Consider the following 21,850-nt stretch of genomic DNA (forward strand, 5'->3'; position numbering starts at 1 on the left):
AGATGAGATGAGATGAGATGAGATGAGATGAGATGAGATGAGATGAGACATGAGAGCAGTGGATGTTGTCTACCTGGACTTCAGCAAGGCTTTTGACAATGTCTCCCATAATATCCTCATAGGTAAACTCAGAAAATGTGAGTTAGATGAGTAGACAGTGAGGCAGATTAAGAAATGACTGAAAGAACTCAGAGTTGTGATCAATATTACTGAGTTTGTTTGGAGGCTTGTAGCTGGTAGCGTTCCCCAGGGATCAGTACTGGGACCTGTCTTGTTAAACTTACTCATCAGTGACCTGAATGAAGACACTGAGTGCACCCTCAGCAAGTATACTGATTATACCAAATTGAATGTAGTGGCAGATACACCAGAGGACTGCTCTGCCATTCAGAAGGAACTTGACAGGCTGCAGAGATAGGCAGAGAAGAACACTGTGAATTTCAACAAGAGTGAGTGTCCTACACCTGTGGAGGAGTAACCCCGTACACCAGTACAAGCTGGCTGCTGACTTACTGGAAAGTAATACTGCAGAGGAGTACCTGGTAGACCAAGAGCCAGCAGTATGCCCTTGTGTCCAAGAAGGCAATGCATTAAAAAGAATATGGCCAATAGCACCTGGGAGGTTCTCCTCCCCTCCTACTCTGCCCTGTTGAGGTAATATCTGGACTACTGCATTCATTTCTGGATTCCCCAGTTCAAGAAAGATGAGAAGTATTAGAACTAGTTCAGTGAAATGCTACAAAGATGATTGAGGGGCTGGGACATCTTTCATATGAGGATAGGCTGAGAGAGGCGTCCCTTTTATCCTGGAGAAGACTGAAGGGGGATCTTATTAATGTATATAAATATCTGAAGAGTGAGTCTCAAGAGGATGGGGTCAGTCTCTTTTTGGTGGTTCCCAGTGGCAGGACAAGAGGAAATGAGCACAAATTGGAGCACAGGAAGCTCCATCTGAATATGAGAAAAAACTTTTTACTTTGGGGATAACAGAGCACTGGAAAAAGCTGGTCAGAGTAGGTAAGGAGTCCTTCTCTGGAGATATTAAAAATCTGCTTGGATGCTTTCTTGGGCAGCCTACTCTAGGGAACCTGCTTTAGCAAGAGTATTGGACTAGATGAAATTTAAGCTTAAAGCGAGAGTACAAAACATAGTATCTGAGGAGTTTGGGGTAAAAGTAAGTTATATTGTAAGACAATAAGAAATGTGTATTAGTACAGAAATAAACTTATAACTTGGAGGGAAATAAGCAGCCAAACTGGTGAGCTGATGTTGCCAAATGTTTAGAGAAAATCAAACAGGCTATAACATATATTGATGTAAAAATTATAGGGCAAGATTAGTCCAGTAAATAAATGGGAAAAGGAAGAAATTAATGAAGGTCTTGAGCAGTTGACCTTCTGCTTTAAAGGAACCTGCTTTAAAATATCCAGTCAGGAAGAAGAAAAAAAAAAAAAAATCAAGACAAATTTTGGCAATTAGAAAGTAATGAAGATCTTATAAAGGCATCTATTGATAAACAGCCAGAAAAGAAGAACTTTGTTAATTGAAATCCATGCAAATAAGCTAGTCATCCAAAGACTTGGTTCAGAAAAACACTTAGCATGTACCTGCTTATAAACAAGTGAACATTTTCATGGATGGCAATAGCATAGCAATACCTATACAATTAAACTAAGCAGACATGTAATTATCTTGCTGAATCAAGGTTTATATAAGGTCAGAACAAGTGTTCCTATTTTTAAAAGCATCAGTATTACTTTCTAGAAATATATGAGAGCAGCTCCGAAAGTAATGTCTTAATGCCTGCTGCTTCTGGTCTTACCCGTGTCTCTTAAGTTGCTCTCAGGGGATTCCTGGCAACTGTGGGTGTCTCCCTTTGCCCAGGGGCTACTTTGATTTCAGGATGATGCCCTGCACAACACGAACCTCCACTCTCCTGCAGAATGTGCCTGCACTGATTGGGGCTGAGGTAGAAATCCAGATGAAGGGGCCAAAACCCTTCAATGCTAATTTATGCACCAAGACAGACCTCCTAAGGAGTGGTGTAGCTTCCCAGACATCTGGTTGTAGGGAATTCTAGAATCTGAAAGCCCCCAGGGACCTGAAAGCAGAGATGTCACGGGTGCAGCTGTGCCCATTTTGATCAAACTTTGAAGCAAGTGAACAGGTTCTGAGAGGAATTCACCAAACAGCATAATATTTGAGAGCTGGAGAGAAAGGTTGATGTGTGGTATTGTGCAGTGACACAGACAGACCGACAGTCTTGTGTTAAATTCCTGCAAGGGGAAGAAGCTAAGCTACTAGCAAGCTAGACAAGCAGCTAAACACCACACAGACTTTTTTCATACTCATTCTTCCCCCTCCCCTCAGTGGACTGGGGAGAGAATCAGAAAAAAAGTAAATAAATAAAAAATGTAGAACTTGTAGATTCAGATAAAAAAAAATATTTACTAGAACAGAAAAGTAAGGGACAAATAGCACTTAAAACAATTATTTATATATAAATACATATATATGCAAAACTAGTGATGTGCAAAGCAATTGCTCACCACCTAGACAGTCTCCGAGCAGTGGCAGCCTCCCACCTTCCCCTTCCCTGCCAACTCCCTACATTTTTATAGTCTTTTACACATTATGTCAGATGGTATAGAATATTCCTTTGGCCAGTGTAGATCAGCTATCCTGGTTCTATCCTCCATCAGCTTCTTGTGCCCCCTCAGACGTCCTCACTGGCAAGACTGAAATGTCTTTGGATCTGTACAGCTGCTCAGCAACAACAAAAACATAGGTGTGTTACCAACATTATTTTTTTTTTTCCTAAAACCACAATATAGCATCATAACAAACATTATGAAGAAAACTAACTTTCCCAGCTGAAATTAGGACAGCTAGCTTCCAACCTTGAAGAGACATATCACAGAAACATGCAGGCCAGTGGAACTGGGCTTTTTCAGTCTTGGACAATTGACTTCATCTTTGTAATAATTTATATTTTCCCTCTTTCCCTGATTCTTAAATATCATTCTTATGCTATAGATGACAGTTTGCAAACTACTTTGAAGACCTTAATTGCTGCATTTGGATATATATTTTAACTTATCAGAACACAACTTTGGAGACGGATCATAATGTCATCATTTATATAAAACTTCTCATGCACTTTAAAAAATTAAGTTAAAAAATCTTAAGTAAAAAAACTTCTTTCTCCGATGCTTAAGTGACTGATAGTATAAAACATTTTAAAACAACGATTTTATGAATAATTTACCTTTTAAATCTGAATTCAGCATTAATTTCATACTATTTCTCTCTACATGTTTTAAATACAATTGCAGGGGTACAGGATCTATATACCGCTATGCCAAATCATATTTCTGGGAAAACAAAGAAACAAGTAACAACAACAAAATACAAGCTTTCAAGACATATTTTGACATATTTTATGTATTCTCCATATTGACCTATTTTGTCTGGACTAGACTGGATAGAGATTTGCAGTCTTTCTTTTCTCTCAAATCTTTTTCTATCTGTGGTCTTCATTTGACCTTGAGGAGAAATTAATTGATCAGGTTTTCTTTAGAGGTAGAGGCTAGATATCTATTTAAGGGATTAATCTTTAACCCCCTGAGGATGAAATACATCATACAAACTTGTTTCTGTATTAGCTATAGGGCAAATGTTATAAAGATTTTATGGAGCATGGGTTGTAACTTGTATAGCAGCAAGGGAATCATTAGAAGATAGTTGAGAGTTCCTATTTCCCTTGGGTCTCTTCCTCAGAAAAGCAACAAAATTAATTCCCTTCTGACTTTGTCCCAAAGAACTGACTTTTTTGCACTAAGACAAAAGAAGAGGGTTCTCTATGAAATTAATGCATAAGATCTGGAATTGCCTTCAAATTCAATGATATCACTTTACATTTCTTCAGCTGGCAGTATCTCAAACCTGACACAAATTTTACTTTCACTGTAATATGTTAAATAGATGTAAGTCTCTGGGAGCATTCTTAAATATTTTCTAATATTAAAATATTAAATTATTAATATTATTTTAGGCCTAACACTTTAAATGTCATTGTTCTTTATTGCATACTTGTAAAAATAATTGAAAAGTGAACACACATCAATGTTGTCAGTGTATTTTGTGCTGTGGTATTTATTTGGAGCCAAAGTATTGTTTCTCATAAACTTCAAGCTTATGCATTTACTCTAACAGAAAATGTCTGAGACTAGCAAGGAATGCAAGTCTCAGACTAGCAAGTCTCAAATCAAAATGAAATAATCAGCAATACTTTGTGGACAGTTTTACATTCAAAAGTTTTCCTTTGGACAGAGCCAGATGCTATTTACTTTCAAATAGGAAGGCCCAGGAATGTTTTCTGAATGAGTCTTTACCTGCTAACATATTTATTTTATTTTATTTTATTTTATTTTTATTTTTTATTTTATTTTATTTTATTTTATTTTATTTTATTTTATTTTATTTAAGAGATCATGTATGTTTGTCACTGTTAACTGAAGATCATACCTTGAATGACCCACTACTACCAAAGATCAGCACCATTTGATACCAAGACATCACTGGATCAAGAAGAGATGAACCACTCTGCTTTGCTATGTTTGTATATCTGTAGATCTTTAGGTATGTCTGTCTCTCTTTCACCATTTTTTATCCTTTATTTTCTTTCACTCTTCTACTCTTTGAAGTAGCTGTTGCTTAGTATTTTCTTAGAACTTTTAGCATAGAAATAACTCTGTACAAAAGTACTCTTGCCTGTAACACTTAATTGCTATTGGTAACCAATTTTACCTCCACGTAGAATATTAGTTGTTGCTAGAAAGCTCTCAATAAATTGGTTTTTATTATTCCTCTGAGTCTTGGGTGAGTAAATTCAAGTATGACCTCTGCTGACTAGGGGACACACAACTCAGAAAAGCATTCACCTCCCTTAAAAGTCACTGGCTGGGACAAGACGGAAGGGACAGTAAGAACTGAATCTACTGGTTTATATTCTCAAACAAAAACTTATTTCCCTTTCAAGAAGCAACCAAAATCACCTGCTAATTCATAAAATTGCATAAGATTATTTCACTCCTAAATGATTTTTAAACTTGTTAATATGTTAACATGGTGTGAAATGGTTTTCCAGTAGCAGTATTGACAATATAGGTAAGAGATGTTGGTATGGATAGCATATGTGGAGTACTTCCTAGCTTATATTTGAAGTAACTTCCACTGTTTTCTCATATTTAATGAGTACTGCTTATTCTGAATAAAATATTGTGTCTGTTACTTCCCAGTAACTTTTTTCCTCCATTTAATACTAATATTTAATCATTCCTTTTTAGAACATTTTTGCTCTAATCAAAGTTTTTCCAGTAATCCAAGTTTTTCTGGTATCAAAGAAATTTTGCTTTCCCTGATTTGCCATTAGCCATAGATTAGAGAACAAAGGATAGTATCAAGAACAAACAATATAAAATTGAAAATATACATATATTTTTTATCCTTTGAAGAGCCATGTGAATCAGTATTCTCCCTTTTTTGACTACAATAGCCAATCTGACAGAAAACCGAAAGAAAGAAAATACATTAATATAAATCCCTTTTCTTGTTATATTCACCCTTCCAGTCAATGTCTCTCCAGCTACGCAGATCAGTAGCTCCAACTTCACTGACTTCCTAGACATGTCTAACATTTACCAGGTGTATTCCTAAGTCTTTCACCACAACTGGTCAGGAAACAGGAGTGGTCATTTGGCCGCTAGGAACTGTTACAACAAACTAAAGCTAAGAACATCTGAGATTAGTTCTGCTCCGGACAAATGCCAAGACCCAGTAGTGTCAGTTTAAGAAAAAGCAAAGGGTCATCAACAATAATGGCAAAAGTCATATTTACCAGACTACATCACAGTAAGTATTGTACCCTTCATGGCAAAGAACTCAGGATACATAACTGTAAGCCTCTCTTATTCTGTTTGAGGAAAAAAGGCTGTTGTGCCAGGACCCAGAGAAGAGCTGAAAGGACGAGTAAAATATCAGAATAAGGGGGCACATGACAGAAAGTGTACATCTTAACTGCATTACTGATTGCACTTTTCTGTAATAGTTAGCTAATCTGAACAATAATTATGACTGTGGCAAGAACAATGACTTGTATTTTGATTAGACAATAAGAATGAATGAGATTAATGTTATCTTTTGTATGTCTTCGCAACCATACTAAACCATACTAAAATGGTAGGTGTAACATTTACTGCGTGTTTCTAAAAAAAGAATATTGTTTAGAGTTCACAAAGATAAGCTTCAGCTTCTCATCTCTAATCTTTTTTTAGAGCAGTCTTTCGCTAAGTACTAAAATATACTTCTGTGATACGTTTTTTTTTTTTTTTTTTCTCAGGCTGAGGCTTGGATCCTCAATATCCGGCATGATAAAGGTATTTTGTCTACATTACCAAAACGATATTCTGAACCTGAGTTTCTCTCTTGGGTAAGTGAAAGTTAGTGCAGACTAACTTTGTGCTCATGGTTTGTGTTAAAATGTGCTCATGGGTAATCAAATTCAAACTTTAGATAAAACTGTAATTAGAATAACACAATGGTTTAATTTATAGATTCATCCTCTCTCTTCTGACTCTCTAACAAATTCCAGAAGGCATTTGGAATCAATAGTAAATGTTTTAAAACACAGGGGTCTCCAGGTGAGCCATTAGAACCACTTTAGTCTTGAGAAATGATACACATTTTACAATCAGACTACCGTTGTGTATAAACAGAAGATACCTAGGGAATAATGGTAGGAACCACAAATTTTCCTGCTCACACATAAGTGTCTTAAAATTTGTTATTACAGAAAACTGTACACTGAATCCCACAAATAAATCCAGTTTTAATTCTCTGGCAGTGTCAGGATCTGCTACTGGGGGAAAGGTATGGAAAACTGTAAAAGTGTAGGATAATTGTTTCAATGTTACAATTTTTGAGTTGCTGGCAATTAATAGTCAAAAAGCTTCTTGAGCTTTATGTTGTACCTAGATGATTATGTGAGCTTCCTTTTACTTGATCTCAGTTTAACATTATCATTTGCTTCCCTGCCTGTGCAGGAGACTAGCTTCAAAAGCAAGGATGAAATTTCTTCATCTAAGATGTGTCACACCTTTGAAAATAGTTTTTTACATCAGGTAGAAATCTAGTTAGTCAGATTTTTCAATGCATTAAAAAGTGTGAGGCCAGTAATTCAAAGGAAGTTATTCACCTGCTCTGGTCTTCCCTGATGAGGCCATATCTTCAAGTACTCTGTCCAATTCTGGACTCCCCAGTTCAAGAAAGACAGGAAAATAAAGAGTCTGACAGAGACCAGAAAGATGAGCAAGGGCATGAAGCATCTCCCTTATGAGGAAAAGTTGAGAGACTCAGGACTGTTAAGCATGGAGAAGGATGAGAAAGGATCTTATCAATGATTATAAATACCTAATAGGAGAAGGAGTCAAGAGGACAGGGCCAGGCTCTTTTCAGTGATGCACAGTGTCAGGAAAAAGGGCAATGGGAGCAAACTAGAAGACAGGAAGTTCTATAAAAACATGAGGAAAAACTTAGAGGATTACAAAGTACTGGAACAAGCTGCAGAAAGAATTTGTGGGATCTCCTCAGGAGATATTCAAAACCTACCTGGATGCTTTCTTTTGTAACCTACCATAGGGGACCTGTTTTAGGAGACAGGCTGGACTAGGCGGTTTCCAGAGGTCCCTTCCAACTTCTATGATTCTGTGATTCTGTAATCTGGGGGAAGTTGAACTAATCATTTGGTCATTTTGTGAAGGACTAGGTTCTTGTCAAGTCTTAAAAAATACATAAACAAGAAAAACAACAGCGTGCCACCATCAGCAGAATAGCTTACTGTCTGAACACTGGATGGATGCAACAACTGTGAAACATACAGACATACAAATCACTTACAAAATATATTTGAGTAAAGGTATTATGATTCAGCTGAAGGCTATCAAAAGATCATTATTTTTGAGCATTTTCCTAATCTCCTCCTAATTTTCTGTGTCATCCTTTTAATGCTACTAAAGATAGTTGGCTCTCATCAGCAGATAAGAGGTAGTGCTGAAGCAGTGCCAGTCAGACTGGATAGGAATCTAATTTTAAAAATGAATTCTTTTCAACATATGTGTGTATAGTTGACTCATATGAATATCTCTGGAAATTGTTACTAAAATGAGTGCTTATTTTTAGGAAATGATTTAATGAAGAAAAGATGTAATCAAAAGCTAATCTGATTTTTTCTGATTTGGGTTCTGACAAATGAATCTCTCAGAAAAACACAGCAAAACATTTAGTTTGTGCTAAAAGGTTAAAGATTTTTAATCTATTAGTAATTCTGTTTTGCCCTTTAGATTTTCAGAAAAGAAAGTGTTTATATTTTGAATGTATAATTTTGCAAATATACAGATTTAAAAACAAACAAACAAACAAACAAACAAAACAAAACAAAACAAAACAAAACAAAAACCTAAAAAGTAACAGCAAAAAATGAAGAACAGACATTTAATTTTAGGAAATTAAATAAGTAAAATCAAATATAAAAATTAATGAAAAGAAACATCCATAAGGTTAAACTTGTAAATGGAGCAAAGGTCAGTGAAGCTAGTGAAAGTATGCATGTTCCAGAAATTAGATAGTACTAGGAATGTTCCCAGACATCGGAACTTAATTTTCTATATTGAAATGCTGTTAGAATTGTTCCCAACATAATCAGCACTGTAAGATAGTAACTGTGAGCCATTAACATGTGAGTTCATAAATGCACTTTCTTGGACCGTGGCCTGGAAAACAGCTTTGTACTAATATTTTTCTAAGTAGTTAAAGTAATGCTAGCCACATGATAAGAACACATTTCAAAATTTAAAACTTTTCTTTCTATTTTCTTTTGTAACAATGAGGAGGCAAGAGACTAGATCTGAATAACTTTATCAGGTGAATGGTTTATCCCCAGTAACTAGTTAATAACAGTTTTCAGAATTATATTCAATTTATTGTCTCAAGTCTGTTTTCTTTCATACTGTTGTATGACTAAGATACTATTTAATAATCTATAATTTTAAAAGGAAATGTGATTTAAAAATATTTGTTACAGTATTAGCATACTTTTATACTTTTTTTTTTTTTTTTTTTTTGAAGTAGAGATAAGAAGTTATACCAGCTTCAAGAAACATCTGTACTATTTCTATGAATCTGAGAAGAATAAAATTGAACACTTAGGTACAGAAGGTATGGAAGCTATGGAGCACTAACAACTTTCCTAGAAACTGAAACCTGAAACTTTCTGAGCATGCTTAAGTTGTGAACTTTTACTGAGTTCCTATCTGATGTATTTATCCTATATTTTGTTCCTTTGAAAACCCATCAGTGCTTCCCAAAACCTTGTTATTTCTCTCAGCTTCAGCTGGATGCAGTCAGAATAGTGACAGTTTAAAAAAAAAAAAAAAAAAATTCTCTGGCATACTGTATTTTAAAAACTTCAAATTAATTTTATAAAATTGGAAATGTGTTTAATTTATTATAGGTAGTTAAAGCCTATCGTCGTGCTGTATGTTGATGCTGCGACCCATGATGTTTTTATTTGATGTGCTAAGTTCTCTATAAGGTGCTAGAAGCCTTGGGGAATGAAAAAATATGTCAAGGAAAACAGCAAATGATGTGCAACTGTTTTGATTGAACACACAGATATCTATTATATGTGACTGTACTAATATCAGTGCAAGGAATGAATATATTCTGTTTGTTATGGAAAACTAAAGAACAGAAACTAGGTATTTATTTTCTTTTTTATCAACAGATGTTTCTTCTTTGATTTATTTCCTTTCAAGTTATTTTCCTTCTCAGCATACGATCAACCTGTTTTGAGTATTGAAAGTCTTCTGAAATGTGTTTGATCATAGATAGACAATAATCAGGTAGTAGCTGAATAAAAATGTGTTGTAAACACATTTTTAAATGTGTTGTGAATACAGTGATACAGGGAAAGGCTCTAATGCGATAATCAGACTGAATAAGGCAAACTTAGAGTCAGTAACAGAGTAAACCATGTGTTAGGATAATAGGGCACTGACAGGATGGATGCCCTGCATCTGAATCTGTCTTCTATTTCTGGAAGATTTGTAATGGAGAATTAAACATTGTCTACCTCAGGCTTACTCAGTCAGAATGTATTTCTGCAGATTAAACTGCTGATTTGACAAATGAAGGTGCAAGGGAAAGTCTTATAAATCCTCAGTTCATACAGGCACAAGTCCCTGCACATTCAGCAGGCAGTTGGTGCCATTTTCCTTCGAAAGCAACGGATAGAAAAGGTTATGCAGGTAAAGAATAACAATTGATAGAAAAACAAATTCAGTGTTATACTGCAGGGTATGGTGTTACTTTTGAGAAATGAATCCCTCAGGGCTCTGCAAGGAGAAGCATTGATATGCAAAATTGCTAAGTCTTTGAAAAGTATACTACAGTGGAAAAATATGCAATAAAAAGGTAACTGGTAGATTCATTACTACATAAGACCTCACTCACTAATAAAAAGGCTAATACTAAACAGAAGACAAGTAAGTAGCATACCAGAAAAATCAACCAGAAAGGATGAAAGTCAGGTGTATTTTAAAATTTACTGTATGCAGCTCACACATGCAATCCAAAAATTTCTCTCTCCAGGCAAAACGTATTTTAGAAGTTCCAATTCAGAAACAATTTTATAAGCAGTCTTCTAAGCGCTTTGCAACCAGTCTGCAATTGTAAAACAAGTAGGATTCAGTGATTCAGCTTATAACTGAAACTGTTCTATGTGTGTGTCAGCAACCTGGAAGTTAATAAAGATTCAGTAAAAAAGAAAAAAAAAAAAGTATGGATATTATTTTATCCTAATTTACCTTTAGTTCTTGCAAGAAATAACATCACCGATTTTAAGCAAAGAGTTCCCTGAATGCTGGGGCTAATTATGTGTGATTTTCTGGATTAGTAATTTTCTGGTTATTAGCTTTGTGTCTAGGAAGGTGTAAATTTCGATCAAGAGACACAAACTTGTTACTACAATTGGGGTAATTTTAAGAGATCTCTATCCAACCCCCCCCTGTTGGAGAAGGTCCAGAGGAAAGCCACAGAGATGATCAGGGGTCTGGAGCACCTCCACTATGAAGACAGGCTGAGGGAGCTGGGCTTGTTCAGCCTGGAGAAAAGAAGGCTGTGGGGTGACCTCATTGCAGCCTTTCAGTACCTAAAGGTAGCCTACAAACAGGAGGGGAATCAACTTCTTGAAAGGGTAGATAACAGCAGGACAAGGGGAAATAGTTTTCAGTTGAGGGAGAGAAGATTTAGGTTGGATCTCAGGGGAAGTTCTTTACAGAGAGAGTGGTGTGGTGCTGGAACAAGCTGCCCAGAGACTTGTGGATGCCCTGGCCTAGAGTATTCAAGGCCAGATTGGATGGGGACCTGGGCAACCTGGTCTAGTATTGAACGGGGAGGTTGGTGGCCCTGCATGTGTCAGGGCGGTTGGAGCTTCATGATCCTTGAGGTCCAGCCCTGGCCATTCTGTGAATCTGTGATTCCGTGGTTCTCACTGAATTTCAGGAGTTCTCATAGTGTAGCTTTTTTTTTTTTCTTTCTTTTTAATATGAAGATTGGAGAAGTAATTATTTTAGAAATAATTATTATGGAACTCTGGACTAACTACAGCTTTGAAGTTGATGCACCATTTTTCCGCAGTTAGGTACCCAAAGAAGAACTAAGAGACATTCGCATTAAAAATTTTATTAAAATAAAATAAGAGAATAAATAACATCTTAAAAATAATCTGCAAATTTCAGATTATTCAGATTATTCAGATTTCAGAAATGAAAAAGTTTTTATGTACTGCTTTGCTTAGGCATTATACATGCCCTTGTTGATTCTGCTTCTGGACATTGCTTTTGTTAATCTGATTTTCCTGTGCTGACAACTCTGTCACTAAGATGTATTTTTATTTTTTTCATTTCTGAAGTAAAATTATTTGCTGTTTGCTCTATATGTTTCTCAGTCTTACATCATCTAGAGGATTCTGTATTCTGCTAGTAATCCTTTTATCTAACTCCTTGCAGTAGTTTCAATTTTCTCTTCTATATATGTAGTGTCATTAACATGTAATGAATAATCTTCTGCATCTATTCCTCTTTATGCCATTGACCATACAGACCTGACAGGTAGTGGAAATACATCCTGTATAGTTAATAGAATTTCAAAAACTGTTTGACTAAACAAAGGAGGTGCTTGCTCTGAAAATAATGCCTGCTGTTTATTTCCATGGAAAAGACAACAGATACAAAGATCACAATAGCACTACTTGATAGAGCAAATTCTCAGTTACAGAACACTATTTGTCAACATAGTAACAACCATGGGCTATGCAGTTTCACCAGTGATAACTTGATCCTGCATGCCACATTCATAAAAAGCTGCAGCAGTGAAAGACCTGCTTTTTCACAGCTGCTATGACACACTAGCTGCTAAAAAGATGATGCCCACACAGTCTTTTCATTGGCATGATGGAAATGGAACGTGCAAAATACAGATTATACAGTTATTTTGGATTGTCCAGCCAAGATCAGCAATGTAATTCACTGTCTTCTCACTGGCATGGGTACTGGTATTACCATGTTGCAAGAGAAAGGTTGTCTTCTCTGGTCTCACTCCGGAAGTTTGAGCCTCCAGCTTAGTCAGCACTGTAACGTAGCAGAGTTGATGGTTATTCTCTGAGTTCCAGGGAATCAAGAAGGATCGCTCCTTCCCTATCCTAAAATATGGTGCACATTAACTTCTGAGAGTTGAGTCTTAAATTTTTTTTTTGGTTGGAAATCACATCACTGCTGTTTTGACTCCATCTTATAGTGGTAACACCACATCTCATCAGCAGTAATTATGCAATCCAGGAAGATGTTGTTTTCAGCCCTGTAATGGTCCTGACAAACTTGCGTACGGTATTCTTTCTGCTCTTGCATGCGCCTTCGTGGGACCCATCTGGTGCAGACTTTGCTTTATTCCAGTGTTGCCACTATAATTTCCAGTGTACTAGAGCCAATACACATCTCCCTGCACACTTTCCTGTTTGTAATCTTCTGATTCACACAGATGAGCTGACTGAGACACTCTTCATTTCATGGTGTGACAGCTGCGCACGGCCATCCAGAATGTGGCTTGTCTTTCACATCACTGTGACTGCTGCTAAAAGGAATTACCCATTGCCTTACTTTGCTCACTGTGCTCATATCTACTGTTTGTTTTCCACAAAAGTTCAACAACCACCAGTAAGTGTTAAAGACTGCCATTTTTTTTTTCCATATTCATTTACACACCTTTACTTCATATGCACTTCTATGTCAGACACCATTTTGTCATACTGCCCCTCTGCGCTATCTATTGCTATCTCTATTGTCATATAATCATCATATCATATATCCCTCTGACATTCATGGCCAACACAAGAAAATAGAATGCATTGCTTTCAAAGAAGCATACAAATAAGATCTTTGAATAGCTCTTTATGCTCCAACAACCATATTGACTACTTGCCTGTTGATTGTGAAGGAAGTTTAGTCATCAAGCTGAAATATAGTTGATGATGTGAGACGGTATAATATGAGTTTCTGAAACTAAGGTCTCAATTCTGCTGTAATTTTCTTGGTGGAAACTTCTGCTTCCATAGTTAATTGCTTTGGATGAAGAAAGAATGCTTTCTGCAACATATCATTCTCTGCAAAGTGTGAATTTTCTATGTATTATATTGTCCGTATTTCCAATGAATGTGAATGTGCAACTGAAATAACAACCTAGAGTAATCTGTACATTATGTACTTGTATGAATCCTTCTTCATTTATGTTTTTTTTTTTTTTTTTTTTGTTTTGTCTTTTTTTATTTTTTATTTTTGGCTCAAAGCTTGCTTCCTGAAGTATTTCTTGTGATAAGACTGACTTGTCTAGGAGATGAGTGATGGGTGTTGTTGTGTGGCAATCAACATCACTGTGTGGACAATTTTAGCTGTTTGCCTTCGGAAGATAGTGCTCAGAACTGTTTACTGGCAGAAGATCTAGCCTGTGATCAAATAACTGCAGATTGCTATGGAAGACTAGGGGATGATACCGTTGTATCCTGTGAAGGCAAGATACAAGCTGGTGCCTCCCATCTTCCTCTTATCTGCTGACAAGGCCAGGAAGATAGGAACGAAGGAGTTTCCACTGAGATCCCAGAGCCAGAAGCCTGCCACTCCAAGGAGAGCTGACTCAACTACTTTGGATTTGAGCTGTCACTCCAAAAAAGAACTGACTCAACCACATTGGACTTATAAATAAGTTGGTACTACCACTGAAAGGTGGCCATCATCACCATGGTCACCATCGTCATCAACAGAACAACAATGCCTGAGATCCAGCACTACTGAAGATCAATGACTGAACTACAAACCACACTGGATCCATGGTGGTGACTATATCCCTCTTGCTTCCTATGAAGACTCCTTGCTTCTTCTTTCCTATCTTTTCTATCACCCTCCTTCCCTTCCCCATTACCCTAATTCATTACAGTGTCCATCCTCCCCTTCCCCATCTCCCTGATTAAGATCTGTAATAACCAACATTTGAACCGTTGTTTCTTAATCTCACACCGGGTATACAGATATTAAAATAACCTCCTCTCCCTTCTATAAATTGGAGCGAGACAATACTGCAGGTATTTCTTAACCCGCTTATCAATCAGAAGTTAGACCTTGGTTCTTATATTGTTACATTTTAATCTTTTTCATTAATTTGAAAATACCTATTCTAAATAATTTTCTAATGTCTTTAATAATGACCTGAGTGATAAGATAGGATGGATAGAGTACACAATAACTGAGCTTTTAGAAGTTTCTAAATTGGGAATAGAAGTTGATATGCTGGACAGTATGTCTGCAATGTGAAGGGATCACATTAATCACATAATCATGCAATAATCTGAAGAAATGAACTGAAGAGGACTACATAAACATGAATCCTGTTTCATAAAGATGTCTTCATGGTCTTGGTGGACAAATTTTACAAGAATTTGCAAATAAAGTCAGTCATGTTTTGAAGTGAAGATATCCACTAAAATGAAGTTATTCATCTCTCTACAAATGGGATTACATTTGGAGTACCACATCCAGTTTTGACTTCCCTTATACCAGAAGGGCTGAATATACTGGAGCAAGTTCAGCAAAGTACGCCCTAATGGTCAAGGAGTTGGAACACAAGGCATACAAGGAGAAGCTAAGAGATCTGGGCCTGTTCTGTGTTAGGAAGAGCAAGCCACAGAGAGATCTTACTGCTGTCTTTTAATGGGAGAATAAATAAAAGACAGAGCTTAATACTTTCAGAAATCCACAGGCACAATGATGACACAACTTATGATATGAGAATTCTAATCAACATAAGGAAATACATTTTTAACATGAAAATGATCAAACACAAATAGGTAGCCCAGGGAGGCTATATGGTGCTTATCTGTGGAGATAATAAAACTATTCTAAGCATTTTGCCCTAAATGCTTGGAATCTGAGCAGAAGATTGGACAAGATAACTGCTGGAGGCCCCTTTCAATTGACATAATACTTTAGACAGTGACATCGTGTTCACTATAATCTGACATATAAATCAAGCTGAAATAAATTGATTCAATGGAGTTCAATCTTACCTACCACATTAAGCATTTGTTCCAACTATCTCATTTGAGCAAGAAGTTCTGTAACAGCCTTTGTGGTAAATCTGGATTAAGGAACTGAACAGTTTTCTGTCAAAGTTTTAATTTTCAACATAATTCTTACACATCAAACTGAAGGCTGTATAATCCACTTGCTGGCATAGTGATCCATTTTCATGTCACATGAAAGAAAGACAATGTGAACGATATCCTAAGTAGCTAATTGTGAAACTAGTTCTAATCAAGAGCCTAAAAGAATTCTGAGGGACTGACAGCTGGGCAATAAGAATCATTTTTCATTTGGATATGTTGTTGTATGTTTGTTTGTTTAGTAATTATCACTGTTTCTTCTTAAATTTTCTGTTTACTGATTTCTCTGTATAGTACTTTCCTAGGTAGGACTCTGGAAGATAACCATAGTGCAGAAAGGTAGTGTGTACACTGAGGAAGCCCTACAGTCCAGAAACTTAATTTCCTTTCTGTAAGATAGTCTTCAACAAATTCCTTGTATGTTAATATGCTGATTCTGCTGAAATCTTCCTTATCTGCACAACACTGTTTTTGACTGGGTGGCCTGGGGTGTTTTTCTATTTTTTTCCAGATCTGAAAACTATAAGAATTCTCCTAATGATATTCCTTACAAATTTTGAAATAATCCTGCATAAGGCTTAATTACTTTATGTTTTTTTTATTTTTTTTTTTTTTTTTTTTTTTCTCATTGTTTTATTGTCATAATCTGTGGTAACATATTCATTATATTTTTCTATGATTTTTAAGTTTCTTAAATTCTACATAATTATGAAGTATTTCTTCCATATTTCTGATATTATTTAATTTGGATATTATGATTTTGTAGTATTTTTTGTCCATGAAGTTTCTTGTTCCTCACAGTTTGGTAACTGTGTGTATGCATGCACCAGCTGGAGCTGGTATATTACATTTATTGTCACAGTTGCTTTGAATCATATCACGTGATATCACTAAAAATATGCCATGGTTGCTGCTTGCTATCTTTATTTCTGCTTAACACAATTTAAGTACTTTAAGATACAACATAGACATCTTTATAAACACATGCTTTCTTTAATCTTTCCAAATAATCTCTTATTTTCATAATTTCCTATGAAATATTTATTTTTAAGCTTGAGAATACTGAGTTCTTAACATGTAGTATAACTGTAGTGTTTTAAGTGGAAGTTTGTGTCTCAAGATTTTTGTAGGGACATTATCATTTAAGAATAGATTTGAATGTGTTGTCTAAGAACTTAAATGTTAAATCTGTCAGACTGAATAAAATAATTAGGTTTTAAACCAAAGTAACTTTTATTTATTTGACCATTTTCACCTATATTACTATGTGGATGTATATGCAGACATTTCAAGTATACTTGTCAGTGTCTGTTTCTTTGCTCGGGTAAGAATTTGAAGCATAAAACAATTTGTTTGTCTTAGTTATCCACTGGAATCTTCTCAGAAAAAACTTTATGTTGTGCTTTTTCAAAGGACTTTTTATTATCTCTGCTCAGGTATATGCGAATGACTCAACTTTAATGTTTCTGGATCCAGTAGATCATCAAATTCATCCTGTTTTATTTTTATTTCATAATTTTTATATAATATGTCATAATTTTTAATATAACTTCTACAAGTTTCTGGAGGAAGAAGATCTCTGTGATAATAATGATTAATGTTTGTGCTACTATTCAGTATGAAAAATTAAAATGTTTCAATTTTTTTCAGAACCTTCAGTCAGGCAAAACTTTCTTAAGTGGATCTGTCCAGACCTAATTCTTAGAGTGATTATCTTAATAGAGACATATATAAGATAAAATTCATAAACAATAAAAACTAACTCTTTTAGCGTTTTGTCAGAGTTGCAGACTTATCCTATATATAAGTAATGCAACTAATATAGAAGATACCGTCTGTAGCATTTTAGCTAAGACTTGGTTATTTCTAGTGTTCCCAAACTCTCTTCTTTCACTGGACAGATTTAGCCTTTTAGGAGCTGTTAACATTTGTAGCTAAATTAAATCATTTGGCCTTGAGTCTTAATTGTTAAAAATTAGCTCAAGCAAGAGATCAAATGCAAAATATTATGAATGCTATTTCCATAGCATGCTTGTGATAAAATTAAAATGAAAATATTTTTTAAAAAACAAAACACAACAGAAAAGTTACAGAAGGCCTATATTATCAGAGGAATGATTTCCCATGTTATCAGTGACGTAAAATCAATAAATTAAAAATTAATCTGATAATGCAGCAATTAATTCCACTTTGTCTTTAATTTCAATTAATTACACCTCTTTCCCCTCTTTTTCCTTCTCTCTCAATCTCCCTCCCTTTCTCTTCCTCCTTTCTTTCTTTCTGTCTGAGCATAATTTATTTCACAATCTTAAAGCTGTTAGCATTATGAAAATAAGGCAGAAATCTGTTAAAAGATTTTGATCCGTGAAGAATGCCTCTTCAGATTTGAACTAACTCAAGATCATAGCGTAGATTTTAATGTACAATTGTGTCAAGAATTTTCATTTTAATAGAACTATGAAAGACAGAGGAAAAAATCAAGATCTTACAGAAAACAACTACTCATTTGAGTCATTTATTTATTTTTTTAGTTTTAGCAAAACTAAGCAACTACAGCATTTTTACTATATTCTTATAAGCACTACAAAATCTCTCAAATATTGAACTGCTTAACTTTCCATGTATGCTGTTAAAACATGCTGTGCAACATTCTTTTATCAGTTCTTTTGTCAGGCTGCAGTACAAACTGCCAGAAACGTAAAGACGCGATATTGCACACTGCAGTACAAAAAATTATGCAAGTATTGTGCATAACTAAAAATTATCAATTCCATAGATGATCAGGATATCAAAAATGTTCTGATCACAGTTCTATTATTGTAGCAGAAAAAAATTTTATTGATAAATTGCCAGGGAAATCAATGGCTGTCACATTGTGTGTCACATGATGTAAGTTATACTAATTTTTAGAGTATGTTTAAAGCAGTATATTTAAGTAGATACACAGATAACTCTTGGGGCATATTCTCTTTTGGTCTCCCACAACTTCTAGAAAAAATTATTATGAGTAAGAATGAATTCAAATATTTTCCTGAAATATAACGACTTCTGTGACCAAGAATGTTCTGAGATAAAAATGAAACTTTAAAGTGCACCCAAGAGACACAAGTATGAAAAATTGGAGGCAATTTTCACTTGCATTAATCTAAGATGGCATCTCCTATTACTGCTGTGGCTCTGCTGTTGGCTGATAAGAGGGTTGCTATGACCTTATGAGCTAAAATGCACAAGGGCAAAATGGAGCATGCGTGATGATTTTTTTTTCAAGCAGGGGATGCTAAAAGTTACATTGACAGGAATCATATTTGTATTTGCAAACCAATCATCATCTTAGTTGAAAAAGTGATCTTTGATAACAAGTAATCTTTGTTTTCAGTGATTTGGGGTGTTATGAGCACTACTTCTGGACATTTTAAAATTATTATTTTAACAGCAAATTCTTATTATGAATATTATTTCTATCTTATAAATTGAAATTACTCACACTTATTCCCTTTTCAATTTCTCTAAATAAATATTATCAATAAAATAATCATGTATTTGAAAGTTTCCAGAATTCCTTAGTTCTTTACATGACTTCTTTCACCATATTTTTAAGAGAGAGTGCATATTTTCAACTGTTAAAAGAGAAGAAGTAATTTCAACCAGTTGAGGAGCTAGCTCTTTGAATGATTTTCTTTTTGTGTGTCTTCTTTTAAAGCATATATCCTTATCTATTTATCTATCTACTAATCTACTTGTACTTGTTTACAGTTTTATATTTACACAAAAGCACACAAAGAAAAAAAACTGTCTCTATGAAAAGATAAAGTTTAAACATTAGAATAGATTTCTATAAAAATATTTGTATCTAAATGTTATATAAAACTAACTTCTGAAAATTCTACCCTATTTTCATTCCAGTCATAAATCCGTTAAGATTCCAGGGTACAGTTGCAAATCTTATCTCTGAAGAACAGAAATAGTCTTATTTTTCTAGAGATTTTTAAAATATGAAAAGTTTATTTACTTGATCAGATGTCTTTATCATCAGAGAGAAAAAATTTCCATACATGTGCATGATTTTTTACTCAAATAATGTTGATCAAAAGCTTCTAAATAATACTAGCTAGACATTCATTTTACTTAGATTACTAGATATGTTGAAATATAATACAGTTTGTTGCCTTTGAGGTACCTTGTACCTCCGTATACAAGCCTCCACTGAAATTGTGCCACAGTACAGTTTGCTTTATCCCACTAGTAATTCCAGATGGACTGAATGTAGAATGAAAACAGTAACATTCAACACAGCCATCAAGCATGGGCTGGGTAAAGTGATACTCAGGCAGTCAGAAACACGTTTGGCATTTCTCTGTCTACACTAGAAATATATGGAAGAAACTCTGTCCTACTAGCTGCCCTTAGCCAGATCAAGATCAAACAGAGTAGAGAAGGAATGCTCATGTGTAATATCTGTTCCTACAGAAACAGGCTGTCCAAGAAGCAAAAACTACATTATGATGAGTTGGTACAGAACGTTTTTATTTTCTTCAGATAGTACATACTTTGCATTATGCTTGTGATTTTTTTTTTTCCCTCCAGATTTATTTATTTATTTATTTTATGTCCCAGGGAAAATTAAAAAATAAGCAAACTTTGAGAATTTGTATCTAGACAATATGATTTTAGTAAACACTTCCAAGAGTTTTACCACTTTTTAAACTTCATCTTACCATTCATACATGAAAAAATGAATGCATGCACCTGGAATGCTATTATCAGAAGACAGAATAAAAAGAATAAATAATTCTGAGAACATAAAACCAATTTGCTTTCTCTTTTAAACCTTGAAAATAGTAATTGCACAACTGTTGCTATCTGGAGAACCAGAAACATGCTTATCACTCAGAACTTCTAAGTTTTCATGAAAGTGATAAAAACTATTTACAAGATAAATAATCAGTTCTTTCCATTACTACATTGTGATAAGTTTATATTGTCTATTGACTGATGTGGCATTAATAATTTGAGATAATTTTAGAAACTGAAGCACTGTAAGGGTAAAATTATCTGATGTAATAAAATACAGTCAAGTACCTGGAGAAGACATTGGATCTTAGGGCATTTTGGAAATTCTCAACTAAGATGGAATGCCTAAAAAAATAATTTAAATATGCAAAAATAAAGGGGAAAATTATTGCTAAGGTGGCATGGAATTGGATTTGAAGACATCACCAATATGAGACAAATGAAGAAGAAATTAAAGTAATTTGTACTTAGAGTCTATTATCCTCTGTCTCACTTATACATGGCATTTTTCTAAAGTTTGTCAGCCTTATGCAACAGTTTTCTGGTCAACATTCCTGTTATCCTTGTAATTTAGTTTTCAAGTGTTAGATTGAACTATATTACCTCCAAAGAAAAGCATTTTCTAAATATGTTGCTACAAAATTAATGACTCCTATTTACTTCCATGGAAACTACAACAGAGAAAAAGAGCACAATAATACTATTTGATAGAGAAAATTCTCAGTGACAAAAGACAATTTTTCAACACAGTCACCACCATTAGCCAGTTTGTGCACATAAGCTGATCGAGATGCTCTTCATTTCATGCTGTGACAGTTGTGCATGGCTGTCTGGAATGTGGCTTATCTTTCATGTCAGTGTTGCCACAACTGAAACACAACACCTGCCACTTCAGTGTGATACAATGACCTGCATGGTCTTTGTAAACATTTAGTAAACAATGATGATTGTCAATGAGTGCCAGTTTTTCTGCATGGAGGAGTTCAGTGAAACTCCTTTGCTTCATATGCTCTTCCACGTCAGTTGTCATTTTGACAGTTCCTCTGCTGTTATCTGTTGCACAATAACAAAATGTAATATTTGCAGGAACATACAATTTCTAGTGCTATGCCACCAACAACCACCTGTGATGTTATATTGTGGGTCAACATATAAAATAAGAGGTGTTACATTCAGAGCAGAACTAATAATTCGGCTTCTACAAAGCGGTACCAGTAAGGAATCCCACAACTACCA

The sequence above is a fragment of the Centrocercus urophasianus genome, unplaced genomic scaffold, assembly GCF_019232065.1.
Source record: "Centrocercus urophasianus isolate 14NV4802_14NV808 unplaced genomic scaffold, USGS_Curo_1.0 seq_9, whole genome shotgun sequence".
Lineage (NCBI taxonomy): Eukaryota > Metazoa > Chordata > Aves > Galliformes > Phasianidae > Centrocercus > Centrocercus urophasianus.